Genomic DNA, 13,066 nt, shown 5'->3' on the forward strand with positions numbered 1-13,066 from the left:
GTTTTCTCTCCTTGAGGAGCACCAATTTCTGTATCGGACAACTTCGGCCACAGCCGGTCTCGCATGACGGCGGCAGACGCGGTCGTTGGTGTGCAGATATGTGCTATTCGGCCTCCGTCACTACAGCTCGACAAGATGTTAAAGGACAGAACGAGTTATTCCTCAGAAATTTGTGCTGGATGCGAGTTGCTGGAATTCAGAGCTGACACTTCATGCCTATGCGATCACAACTGTCAGCTGCCGAAACGGCGACACCGGCCACGGCGGGGTCCCGTCGCCTGTGATTGCTGGTCGCCGTATATGTTTACGACCACTTTTAGGAATTATTAATTGTTATATGAGAATATATTTGCTAACTTCATGCCCAAAGTGAAACACACATTTTCACCAGCAGACCAGTCGACATGTGCACGCAGCAAGTATGGAAAAATTATAAGCGAGCTGTTACGTTAAGGTTGACCGTTTGTGTGGACCGGCATGTTGCAGTTATGCTTCTCCGTTTCCTTTGTGAGGAGAGGGAGGGTGACAGACAAGGTGATCGCATTACAAAGTGATAAGAATTATTCACCACCATTCTTTTCATACTCTGAGGCAGTAAGTTATGAGCACGGTAGAGCGTAAAAAAAATCATGCTTCGGCTGTTCCAGCACACACAGAAGCTTGATCAGAGTTGTTTTCAGCACATAGGAGAATTGACATCTGAGACAAATGTTATAAAACTGAACAGTCGCTGCGCAGCAAAGCATCATTTGAAAACTGTCTAGGTGCTGAACATGCATGTGAAGTAGATAAATGTCTGTGTCTATAGCTTACGTGTGATGCATTGCATGCTTGCATGTCGGAATATTGCACTGAATGGTTGACTTATTTAGAGAGACGTTGGTGATTTCAAGAACATGGCCAGGATTCTGGTTCATCCGCTCCTAGTTCACAACGCCGCCACCACGGGCCGCATGAAGTTGAGCTCCTCCTCCTTCTCTTACATTCTTCCTCCCGGTTTGAGAGAGAGACGCTAGTAAGCTTCGCCCATTGTCCGCTTTGTGTGTCCTCCCCTCAAGCCATGCTCCTCGGGAGGGGGGCACCCTTCGCGTTTCTGTTTTTTTTTTCCACCCAGCGTGTTCGAAACGGGCTGACTGTGCGGCTCCCCTAGTCTGTTCCTTTACTGCGGTGCAAGAAAAGAAGTCGGGTTGGGGTTGAAGCGGTGTACACGCCCCGTCTTTGTCCGACTTTGAGGGGCCATTTGTCAAAAACTACTGGCGGTATATATGCACATCACACAAGATATGGCTAAACGTTCCCAGCTATCACTCAGTGAGTCCAGAGCATAATGCGTGGAATAGAATTTTTTTAGCGCTGCACCCAACTTCTCCCCGTGGGACGGTCTATGTCTTCATGGTAAATGGTGTTTTGCTGTACAGAAAATCTGATGACTGGTGACAGAACAGAACTAGCGGCCGTATAAGCATCAGTGAGAACCTTGTGTTGCGCATTTGTTTACACGTCAGTGTTTTTATTTTTTCGAAAGAGGTTGCAGTTATAACCTGACTCACCATAATTGTCAAGTTTTTTCGCAACGGGGAAAAAAATTACGGACAACAATTAAGTCTACTGACGAGCTGTGAAGGAGAAAGCTTGCAGCGTGGTGTACGGCTGCGGCGATGGCGTGCTGCTCTAATGCAATGGCCAGCCAAGCTGATCAGTTCACGCCGCCCGAATGGAAGTTGATGAAGGCGACGATACCCAAACCCAGCTCGAGCCCCTGTGCTTCCTTTTTTCGAGTTGAGTTGAGTTGTCGACAGAAGGACGAAAGAAAAAGCACGGGCTTGCTTACTGGCTCAATGCGGAGCCACGCCCAGCTGCCTGCGTGCTGATAGTAGGAGGTGAAAGATGGGAGTAAAGAGACAGAAGAAAAGCGCGCGCAATAGCCCGTAGGCCACGGGCCAATCCCGGAGGCAGCGCAATACCGGGCTGACCTGTGCCAGAGTGCGTTACGCCAAGCACTCCGCCATACTTTCAAAAATATGCGTAACACCAAAGCCTCAAGGGCCCATATGAGATATTAAGCCAGGTATGTGAATGACATCCCCCTTTGAAAGCGGACCGGGGATTGAGCCACACCCGAATGCTCGATCCTGTGCTTCCTTGCTATCGCTCCCCTTTATATTTCTCCTCGATATCATTTCCATTTCTCCTCCGCCGGCTGCAGCTCGGGTGGTTAAGATATTAGATAGCAATTGCCACGGCCGGCAACATTATTTTCCTTCACTTTTGATGCGAAAGCTTCACTATGCTACCTCGTAACGATTTCGCGGTGCTTACGGTTTTGACCTTCAAGTGGGCCAGAGGTCAGTCCTCTCACGGCGTGGTTCGAGCGTCCACCGATATATGTGAGACAGTTACTGCGCCATTTCCTTTCCTCAAAACCAATTTTAGAAACTAACCTTGAAAGTAAAAATTGAAAATTGGTTTTTTGAGAAAGTAAATGGCGCAGTATCTGTCTTTCATATCGGCTGACACCTGAACCGCGCCGTAAAGGGAAAATGGAGGGAGTGAAAAAAAAAGAAGAAAAAGGTGCCGTAGTGGAGGGTTCTGGAATAATTTAGACCACCTGGGGATGTTTAGCGTGCACTGACAACGCGCCCTATCCACTGAGCCAATGCGGCGGGTTCCCTTCGTGGGTGCGGAACCCACTTCGGAAAGTATTTTATTTACGAAACTTAATTTTTCTTTTTCTGATTAGGTCACGTGGTTTTTCCAAACCTCTGGGGAGGACAACGCCTGATTTTCCTCCTTATGAGCTGCTATGCTTTCGCAAAAATGAAAATATGCTGCCTTCTACTTACGAACGGCGCTGATCATTTTACCTAGGCTGCTTGCACACAACATGTGTTTCCTGCATTTATACACAAGTATGGTGACAGGTTGCTCAGCGTACAAATTATTGAATAATACCATTTAAACGTGTAACCATTTTCGGGATGCGCTTGTATAGGAATTGTACCTGCATGCACGTGACTTTCTGGCGCCCTAGTTCACTGCATTTTTATGCATGTGTGTGTGTGTTGGGTTGAGTGTGTGGGTGTGCGCGCGCTCGCCACGGTAGAGTCCATTGCATGCAGTGGCGCAAAAACGCGGAGCTCCCACTTGGCTTGTCGCAAGTTTGGCTTGGTTAGGAGGGCGAGGGCCGGCTCAGGATGTGAAGCTTTTAAGTTCCATGGCTGATCACCGGCCTGTCTTATGACGTAGGGATAATGTAAACAGGAAATTCGAGAATGTAACATGCAACCAGATCCCTCGGATTTTTTTTTTCATCACATTACTCCGCATAAACATGTCCAGGTATCGAGAACCACACGCTCGAGACAACACAGGCTTTCTGCGCGCGTGGTTTTCTTCCACCGGCCTTGAGGAAACGCGCGCGCCCATTTTCATACGACAGTAATTCATGTCCCCATAAAAAAGACATGCTATGCTTGATGAATCGTTTATCTTCAAGACAGTCACGTTTCCATGCCCGCTCCCCAAGTCGCCACGTGCTCGTCGGCCATGGCGGCCTCGTCGACGGCGACGTGCGCAAGCAGTCATATCGGAAAAGAGCGGGCTTTCTGCGCACCTATCCGCTCGCGTCAGCCGGCGCCTCATCAACCGTCGTCAGACGACGTGCGAAAATTATCTGGTAGGTGCACATTGGTGGCGGCGCTCACCATCGGGTGAAAATCGCCGGCCTCACGCCGTAAAAACGCCTCATGCATCCCGGCATTAAACGCTGTGGCTGAGCGGGGTTAAGATACTAGATTACGATACCTGGTGACATGACCAAGCGCCGTCACATGTCCGAGATGGGAGGTGCACTAGCGGGTGGCTGTTGGCTGGTTATACGGTCGAGTGCTCATTGCTCGCCGGGCTAAATGTTACGTCATGAGACCATGCGAAATAGCCTGAAATTTCGAACACAAAATATGCAGAGGACACCAAGCCGCAGAAAAGACCTGTTAATGCTATAGCATCATACCAACAAGGCGGAGTTAAGTGTTCCCCAAATTTCTTAATTTCAGCGCGATTTCTTTTCTTTCTTCAAAAGTACTGCTCATAGTGCTGCCGCAATGTGTAGTCAAGTCATCAATGTTGTACTTTGCGATCGTTATGGAGCGCTTGGATTTTGATGTAGGCGAAATGCTAGTGGTCCGTGTACTGTTCGATTTCAGTGCATGTTAAAGAACCTCAGCTGGTCGAAATTTCCGGAGTCTTTCACTACGGCGTTCCTCATAGCCTGAGTCGCTTTGGGACGATAAACCATAAACCAAAACGCATGGAAATATTATACGGCTTATGGAAAAGCGTGATGAAGGAGATTCCACAATTATTTTTGGGTGTGACATAGCTATGAGGGATCGGAAAGCAAGCATTGCTTTTTCACGTTGTAAGAACTCGCTCAGCGGCAGCTGGAGCTGTGATGCGCCAAACATACCTTTTCACGTATTTGAAAGCACTGCCTGACAAATGTTTCAAAGACGATTAGAGATCATATAACGGCAGCAATGCGTCCCACCCGGTCCTCTTCGTTCCTTCTGTTGTTTTTCGTAACTGATCTAAATTGGGATCCAAGTGGAGACACATCACTTATGTTAAAGCTGAAATTTACTAACGTACCCTGACGCCCGGATCTACATGACGTTACTCACCAGCATGGTGACGTGACTCGATGACGACCGACGCTGAATACCCCCGGGAATTCGGTCCCCTCGCCGTCAACTGTGAACGCTGAGGCGGCCGCAGATAGAACATGCCATCGCAAATGAGAATCTCCAAAAGGAGGCCATATTAGGTTCAGGAGTGAAGTTGAAAAAAGCGAAAATTAAATGTAGCAATGCGTACATTCAGTTTAACTTCTTCAGCCTACCGAATTTCCTAACCTGTTGAGTGTTTTGCTCAATTCTTTGTTCCTGTCCTTTTGTGCAAGTTGCAAAAAAAATAACGGTGGTTTAGCTTTGGTTAAACCTGGAGTGACGCGATAGCTACAGCTGCCCGAGTGGAACTTGGTCACGTGACCAAACACGTGACCAACAACGTGATCAGCCGCACCACGTGACCAACCACGTGACAGGGTGGCGGCGCATCTACAGGGTGTCAACGCAGCCACAGGGTGGCGGTGCCGCCACCACCACGGCGCCGCCACGTTGAAGGCTCGAAATGCTGCCGTAATAATCGCTACAAAAACTAGTACAAAAAAATCAAAGCGGCAGTTTACTTGACATGACAGAATACATTTATTATCGCATCACATCATGGCGCAGAAAAAGTCTAAACGATACATTTCGACAGTTTGCTAGAAATACACAATGCACTTATGCACAGAACCAGCTTGAGAAAGTGTCGGTAGTAAATATTAAGTATGGCAAAACTTTACACTTTCTACATAGACGTGTACCACTTGCAACCGCCACACATCACTAGGCTGGTTGTGAGGAAAGGAGAGGTGCAACTTTCGCGCTACAATGAGGTCAGCCACATGAACCGCGCCGTTTCGCAGGGAACATAGGCAGCCAGAGGTGCACTGCGAAGGCATTTCAAGCGTGCACTGCAGTAATTTTAAAACACAATTGGCCTAATCTTGATGAAACCCAAAAAACACAAAACAACACAGCGTGGCGCGATACAAAAAATATAAACATATCATACATGAATACAGATACAGCGTGTAAATATTGCACATCAAGGAAGATTATCACAAATATGGCGAAGAACGAAGAACATTTACTGCACATATAAGTCGCCACAAGCACAAACAAAGCATTTCACTCTCGTTTAGTCGTACCAGCGAGAATGCGAGTTTTAGCATTGAGTGAAGAGACATAGTAAACCGTTCAAGCTGCAAGTGTGCACATACTGCACTACAAAAATTTTTGATGAATATTTCATTAAAAAAGTAAGAAATGATAAAAACTGAGGCATACAGACTTGTGGAACATCGCGAGCAGGCAATTGCTAATTGCAGGCAATTTTTGCTAATAGAAGTCAAGTCGACTGCTGAAAACATCGTTTTTCTCTTTCTTTGCGAAGCATTTCACGCAGTTTTTGAACTGATTTTACTTTCGTTGAAATGCCAGCAGCTTTCAATTCGGTCCGCAGTTCAACCGCGTCCATATCCTCGATGCAAGCGGGAGGTGTATCCTCGCGCTCCATTTCAGGAGCGCTTCGAGCCCTATTTGTGCGACTCTCTTCAATCATACCCTCAACCCAGTATGAACGATCGCGTTTTTTGTACGCTCGACTTGTTGTTACGTGCGCGCTATTCTCAAGGCTTTTTGCCAGCTTCAGCGCATCGGCGGCCGCATTCCATTTATTGGATCTTGCATGATGCAAATGCTTCAGAATATCATTCTTTTTCTCAATGCCTTCGCTCGAAAACCACCCCAAACACTTGAATTCTTTATGCTTATTTGAGGCATGACAGACAAGAATATGCATATATGGCGTCATTCTTTCAGCCCCGTAACCCTTATGCCCTCGTTCTCCAAGTTCTAAGTACGTTTTGTGGAATTTGGCTATTTTTTGCTCGATGCTTTCGCCGGTCGTGTTATGTTCAAAAAGATCAAAAATGCGACTAAGCATTTTCCAAAGTGAGATGATTTTTTTTTTCTGTTTCCGGGCTGAGTTTTCCAGTGAGCCTCTCTGGCAGCATTTCGAGCAGGCGCTCGCAGGAGTCTCCTTGAATACAGGTGAAATTTTTTCCTTTTCTTTCGTCCTGCCACAGTTCAAATTTTACACCACAGCTATTAATTGCCTGCACAATTGCTTCCACGTGAGTGCTCTTGGTGTTTAAGTTCGTAACTTTATCGCGGTTGTCTTTGTCCATTGCTTCGACAATCAATCCATCAACCAGGCGATTAACGACTCTAATGCGCATGTTTAAAATGTCTGGAACCACAAATGTAGGTTCAATGTTGAATAGGGGAACGACTTTCATTCCGAATTCTTCAACAATGCCGTCCTCCCTCATGTTTTTTAGAGTGCGCAGAAGAGGCGACTTATTACACTCCTCTGTGTTTGCCCCAGCTCTGCTTCGTTCCTTTAAATTAATACGACAGAAAGGACATGGGTGCCTAGAAGACGCTGACTGCAATCCTTGAACCATGAGCAAGAATTTTAGATCTGAGCCCAGACAGACTATGACGGGAACTTCCTGTCCCTCCAAGCTGACACTGCCCCTTTTCACAACACTGTTAACTTCGTCTATCAAATCCTTCAAACTTTCTCTAATCTGAAAATAGTTTTCAGAGACTTCGACGACTGCGAGCAGGCGATGTAAGGTATGTCTCTGCAGCCTCCGGCTGCTGTCGATCAGGAGAAAAGATAGAGTTGTCCAGCTTGTTCGTGTGCTGACTACACAGCCATCTCCTTCTATTTTGACCAAAATTGGCTGCGACCTGAGCTGTTCTCCTGTCATACCTCTATTCACTGCGTACTCCGCAACGGCAGTTTCAATTTCGTGCGCAAAAGACACCTGAGCGCCAGCTGCTTCTCCTAGGGTTTTAAACACAGCAGTGCTTTCGTCTAGTTTTTACCTGTATGAATTGATGACACGAAGCGAGGGTAAATTAGGGACAGCTGAAGACATTTTTTTCCCAAAAAACATTGCTTACAAAGTGGTTGTCTAAGAGCGCGGTGATTGCACGGACGCTTTTCTTCTCGGGGGAAGAAAGATCCTGATAGTCAGTTTTACCATTACTGCGGTATTCTTTTTAGATTCCTCGCTCCACGGAGATTCCGTCAATGTCAGAAAAAGTAATTTTGTGCAGTAGCCCTCGAAGGTCTTCTACAACCAACTGGCATAAGTCCAAGCCATAGCTTTCCAAAATTTCTTCTAGCCCTTGAACTATCACGTTGCCTACAGAATGCAGCTTTCTTCTATCGGTGCTTTTCGAGCCTTCCCCGACCCTTTTTCCGCAGTTGTTGAGCAAGCGGCAGTTTTTTGCCTGTGATGACAGGCTTTTGTTTTCTTTTTGCAGCTGAAGGCATTTTGCCTCAAAATCCTGAATGGACTTACGCAGTTCAGAAAGAGACCGTTCTGATACACCCTCCATTCGCTTCACTTCTTCTTGTAAAGCTTGAATAATGATGTCCTTGATACTGTTATTTGAATTTTGAACAGAACTTTCCTTATCGAAGGGAATTTTTACATGGCGCTCTTTTTTAAGGAACCCCTCTTTTGCTCGGCCATTAATTTTTCTGTACTGAGTATCTACCTAGGAGCAGAGGCTTCTAAATCTTGTCTCTACTGCAACCTTTAAACTCTCTGGGATGGACATGCCAAGTGGAATAAAAGATGTTATTGTCTCAAAATAAGATTTCTCCAAAACCGTTTTGTTGCTAAAGATTTCCAGAACTGTCTTATTTGTCAATGTAAATGAAATTGCACATTCAGAAATCTCTAAGCGCAAAGCTCCCGAACTCATTTTTAAGAAATTCTAAACAACACAAATTGAAATGCAAGAATCAATACTATATCGAAAAAAAAAACAAATTTCCAAAACGTTTGCTGGCAACATATATGTGAAAGGCGGAAGGCTCACTATTTCTGTGGGTTAGGTTCTGCATGCAACAACCTTCGACACAAGGAACATTTGCAGACTTTCCACAGGATAGCCGTTTGGAAAGAGCTTGCAAGCTTTCTGTCGTGTCACAGCAGCCTTCACACGCACTGGGAACTCAATTGCCACTACACTGCCAAGTTTCGTTTCTCGAGTATGCCACCCAAAGGGAAGATTCAGCTTTGAAAAGTCTGACTCATTGCAAACAATCCAACCCCTTTCGAGCGGCCTTCCTTTCCTACTGAAAACCCATCTAAAGATGTCCAGGTCTATGTTCACCTTGACAAGCCCGCTGGATCGACGGCTGTTGGAAAGTTTCTTTTGCACAGCGTAAATTAATTCCTCAGCAGCAGCTTCCAGTCGTTGTGGCGATGGCTTGCTTGGGTGCTTAAATTCCCGGAGACAGGCACCGTTCAGATTTTTTCTTGGTTCAACGGAGCAATGCCACTTAGATTATCCTTTCCATTTTATGAGGTATCCCTTGCTCTGTAAAAAAAAAAGATGGCATGGTGAAACATTTAGCGCAAGAAAACTCACACACGCCGAGGAACGACAAAACGAAGCACAAGTGAACCAAAGAAAAGACAAAGGAAAGATATGTCACTACGAAATGAAGAGCCAATGAACTTGAATGGTAATTTATGCAAATGTTAACATATCCATTTGTGACGAAATGAGTGTCTTAGAGGACTTAAGTTACTGGGGATTGAAGGGTTTGCTCAAAATCTTGACCGCGTTATTTACCTTACTGGACTCAGGCTGCCCGCTTAGCGCGAAAAAATATATTTATGAAAAATGCTTTGTCTCTGGCATCATCACTAAGTTTGGAAGTCGAGTGTTCAAAACTGGCGGTAGTAGTAGTAGTAGTAGAAAACATTTATTCATAGAAAGGTAGGATAAAGAGGCGGGAAAAAAACAGATTTTGGGTGGAGTCCTTATTTCAGGACCCCAATGTCCACCGCAGTTGCTCTTGCTTGGGATATCAGGCTACGCTGGGTCACCAAATCGGAGCTGAGCAGGGCAGACTCCCACTGTTCCTCGGATTGATGTTTGTCTAGTTCGGGGGGCTTGCTACCGGAGCAGCCCCATGTTACATGGTATGTTGTTGGAATTCCGCCACACCAGGGGCAGATTCCGTCGTATCTATCGGGAAACATGATATGGTATTTGTGTAGGTTTGGGAAGGTGTTCGTCTGTAGTTGTCGCCAGCCCCTCGCCTCTGCCGCCGTTAGCTTCGAGTGTGGTGGGGGATAGACTTGCCTTTGCGTTCGGAGAAGGAGGAGGCGTTCGCCGTACATAGAGGGAAGAGGGGTGACGTCGGGGAGGTTAGTCGCTCGGTTGGTGTATCTCGAGCTAGACTGTCCGCGGCCTCGTTTCCCTCGAGCCCCTCGTGCCCAGGAGCCCAAGTGATTTGGTGCTTGCATGTGGAATTTTTAACATGTGGGGTAGTCAGAATGGGAGCGATGGAGTGTGGAAGTCTGCCAGTGAGGAAGAGCCGACACGCCGACTGGGAGTCTGTAACAATTTTTAGTCCGTTTCGCGTGGTATCGCCGTGCTGGATGGTGAGACCGATTGCGGCCGTTTCTGCTACTGTGGGAGAGCAGTTGCGTAGAGAGGCGCTGGCGATTTCCTTGAAGTTGGTGTCCAAAACTACCGCCACCGCGTTCGTGGAATTGGGGTACATGGCTGCGTCGACGTATACAGCATTTCGTGCCTGTCGGTGTGTGCGGCGCAGGTAGTCCACTCGCGCCTTTCGTCGTCCCTTTTGTGAGTCCGAGTGAAAACTGGCGGTATACCAATTGCGGAGACATTTTGTTATAGGAAATCTCCCTGACTGCCGCGCTTTGGGGCCTCCTACTGTGCAATTTTACCAATTTCTCTAACACATTTTAGTCAATGAAAACCTAAAAACCTAAAGAAAACGTGACCAAGACACCTCTTAAGTTTATATTCCTCGCAGCTTATTTATATGCAAGCTAACAACATTTTTCCAAACATCAATAAACATATGCAAAAGAAAAAGGTTTGAATTTTTCTGGGCTCTCTTATACAGATAACAGCAGTAACACATACCAGGTGTTACAGAGAAGACTAAGTCATCATCAAAATTAAGCTTTCTCGGATTAGCTCAGCTAACAAAGCGAAAGTCGTCGGCGTTCATTGTGTTCATTGGTGTTGGCGTTGACAACTTTCTTGGTGATTTTGTGGAAAGGAAGGGCGCATATAACTGGACACCTGTGTAAGTGGGCGCCTCAATAGCGCTTTGAGGTACGTGATGGTGGTGAGAGAAAGATATGGGCTGCATGCATTAGCGCTGACAACGTTGTGGCACGTGGCACTGCAGCAATAGGCCGCAGCCTGACCAACCTCTCGCGATCAGCCATTAATTCAAATGCCACCTGCCAGGGTGGCAGGTTGGGCGCACTGTTCATCCAGTGTGCGGAACGCACTCAACGCTACAGATGCTAAGCCGCGTCTGCTTGCACGATACATCACAGCTCTCGCTCTCTAACAAGGTTCAGCAGTAGTTGAGCAACAGCTAATATTTTTTTATCCAGCTGATACTCGGCTAGATAACGTGGTCAGGCAGCAGCCGCTGCACGGCTGTGGAGCCCCTGCGCAGAGACGGCGAAGACTAGGCTTGGCGGCGCGGCGAAGTCACTTGCTGGGTTGCTATGGCAGCGGCGCCGCAAGGACGTTCAAGATCAAACGTGAGGTGACGGCGAAATCGCTCCGACGAAAGCAGGAAAAGCTTTCGCTTTTAAAATATGGATTTTGCGACATAGTATACCAGTGCCCGCAAACTGTAGCTAACCGGTAGTTACACAGTAGTTAACAGGCAGTAAACCGGCAGGAAGCTGGTTTACTAATTCTGATATTAACTTTTAACTATTAGTTAGGCGCCTAGTTGCAGTTAGAGGTAGGTTACTAATGTCCGTATCAGTTTTTAGAATTTCGAAAACGCGATTACCCTCATCGCAGTGGCTCGACAAAATTTGGCTACATCATGCGATGGCTCAGTGGTTAAGGTGCTCATCTGCTGTGCCGGAGTACCCGGGTTGGCACTCAACCGCAGCGGCTGCGCTTCTATGGAGGCGAAACGCAAAAGGCACCCATGCGCTGTGCAATATCACTGCACTTTGAAGATCCCTAGTTGGTCGAAATTATTCTGGAGCCCTCCACAACGGCACCTATTTGTTCCTTTCTTCTTTAACTCCCTCCTTCATCTCTTCCCTTACGGTGCAATTCGGGTGCCCGCCGAGATAGGCGGGACAGTTACTGTGTCATTTCCTCTCCTCAAAAGCCAATTTTCAAGAACCAGTTAGCGCCAAAATACATGCGCTTTCGAAAGCATGCAAGCAAAGAAACCTTTCCAGTGCGCGTAACTAGTCGAAACAGCCAAATTTTGTCGATCCATATGGCCAAAGGTAACCATGTTTTGGAAATTCTAAAAACTTATATGGCTATTACTAACTACCGGCTACAAATCTAAAATTACGACTAAGCGCCTAACTGCAATTGTTAAAAGTTAATTATTAAATCTAGTTAACCAGCTGAATAGTTAAAACGATTCACCGGAAACAATTCACACTGGTAAAGGCGCGCTCACACTAGCGGGAACTCGCAGCTCCTCGGAATGACGCTCACACTGCGCGCGTTTTCTCGCTGCGGTTGTCTTGGAATGTGGAGAGAGGAGGCGCTGAGGGAGGACCCGAACGAGCAGAAAGAGAAGGGGATAGTCACGTGACACTAGAGAAGACTGGAAAGCGCACCCTTTTCTCGCGTCGTCGTCTTGACCGTCTGCTACAGTGCTGCCAACCCTAGGGATTTTCCCCTAGATCTAGAGAATTTGAACGTTGTTTAGGGGAAAAGGGATTTTTGTTGTAATCTAGGGAAATTTTACTTTCCGCATGGACCTTTTTATTTTTCGATGTGAATCGGTTCCTTATTCACTGTTTCTTCACCACCTTGATTTTGAGAATCTGGCTATGCGCCATGTGCACGAGGGGAAAGCGTTGTTTGGATCGAGGTGGCGTGGTCGGGCCGGGAGGAGGTACGAGGTACGGCAAGCCAGATATTAACCGGATTCCCATTGGACAACGTCCGGATGAAGAGACTGGAGGCAATTGACCCGCAAGTTGTCATCGAAAAGCGGACTTATTCAATAGCCCCACTTGCCACCTCATTTCCTTCTCTGGTGCCAGAAAGAGAAATGAACAAAATTGACGCAGAATGGAGACTGCTCCGCAATACAGAAATGGACCTGCCGGCAGCTGCTAGCGTTCAACGCTTTTGGAAACGAGTGAGAAACGCCAGGCAAGGAGACGGGAGCCCAATGTTCCCTCTCTTGAGCGACTTCGTCTACAAGCTTCTCTGTTTGCCGCACTTCAGTGCAACAGTGGAGAGAGTTTTCTCTCTGATCAACCTGATGAAAACAAAGACCAGAAACAGCTTGGTGACGCAAACCCTGGCAG

Source organism: Amblyomma americanum, chromosome 1 (assembly GCF_052857255.1).
Source record: "Amblyomma americanum isolate KBUSLIRL-KWMA chromosome 1, ASM5285725v1, whole genome shotgun sequence".
In the NCBI taxonomy this organism is placed as follows: domain Eukaryota; kingdom Metazoa; phylum Arthropoda; class Arachnida; order Ixodida; family Ixodidae; genus Amblyomma; species Amblyomma americanum.